This window comes from Dipodomys ordii, unplaced genomic scaffold (assembly GCF_000151885.1).
Source record: "Dipodomys ordii isolate 6190 unplaced genomic scaffold, Dord_2.0 Scaffold108, whole genome shotgun sequence".
Classification (NCBI taxonomy): domain Eukaryota; kingdom Metazoa; phylum Chordata; class Mammalia; order Rodentia; family Heteromyidae; genus Dipodomys; species Dipodomys ordii.
In genome coordinates, this window is record NW_012267324.1 from 595,984 (window position 1) to 596,876 (window position 893).

The 893-nt window shown below is 63.4% G+C and overlaps 1 protein-coding gene across 1 annotated transcript in view; it reads right to left on the minus strand.

Moving 5' to 3' along the window:
* The window catches only part of LOC105994660 (zinc finger protein 431-like), an 18,097-nt gene that overhangs the window by 16,151 nt on the left and 1,053 nt on the right, over positions 1-893 (minus strand). The gene's annotated exons all lie outside the window — the stretch shown is intronic.

An 893-nucleotide genomic window follows, 5' to 3' on the forward strand; every position in this document is an offset into this window, starting at 1 on the left:
GCCGCGGGGGAGGCGGAAGCGGGTAGACGGGAGCCGACCTCGGGGTCGGAGGTGACGGGGGGCCGGGAGGGGGGGCGCCTCCGGTCCCCGAGCGGGCGGCGTGGCCCCGGGGTCACCCCGTCCCGGGGTGGTCAGGGGTCACAGACCTGCAGCCAGTGAGATGCGGTGGGTTCGTGAGGCGCTCGGGAGGGCCTGGCCGGCGCGCGGGTCGCCAGGCCTGGCTCACAGCGTCCTGACTTCTGTGCCGTATTTAGGATGGGTTTCAGGGCCGTGGCTCCGCAAGCTTGGCTTTCTCCACCGAGGCCGGTGCTGGGAAGTGAGGCATAAGGCCCCGAGGTCCAGCCCTACCTCCAGCTAGGAACCGGGCAGGCCGCGCCCCGCCACGTGAGCCTCCCTCGGGCCTTTGGCTAGGTACTGGGAGATGGGAGTCGCCCAGGTCTGTCTGTCCAGGCTGGCTGGGAACCTTGATCCTCGGATCCAGCCTGCCGAGCAGCAGTGCTTACAATGTAGCGAGTTGGGGCTGCCCGGTTGATATTCTTTGTCTCAGTTTTACAAGCGGAAGGAGGGGAGGCTACTTCTGGTAAAGAGTGGGCTGGTGGTTCTTGCTCTAGGCAGTTCCCCGGAACTGGAAGTGGCAGGTGAGGGGCTGTTTGTCTGGCATCCCCACCAGACTGAGGTTGTGGCTCACAGGTTGCGTTTTTGAGGCCCTGGTGTGGTTTCACCCTGGGGGGAAGGGCATCACTTGGGTTAAAATTTGACTTCTGGGGCTGGGAAGGTGGCTCAGTGGTAGAGCGCTTACCTTGCATGCTCAAGGCCCTGGGTTCGATTCCTCAGCACCACATAAGCAAAAAAGAAAAAACTGGAAGTGGTACTGTGGCTCAGGTGGTAGAGCG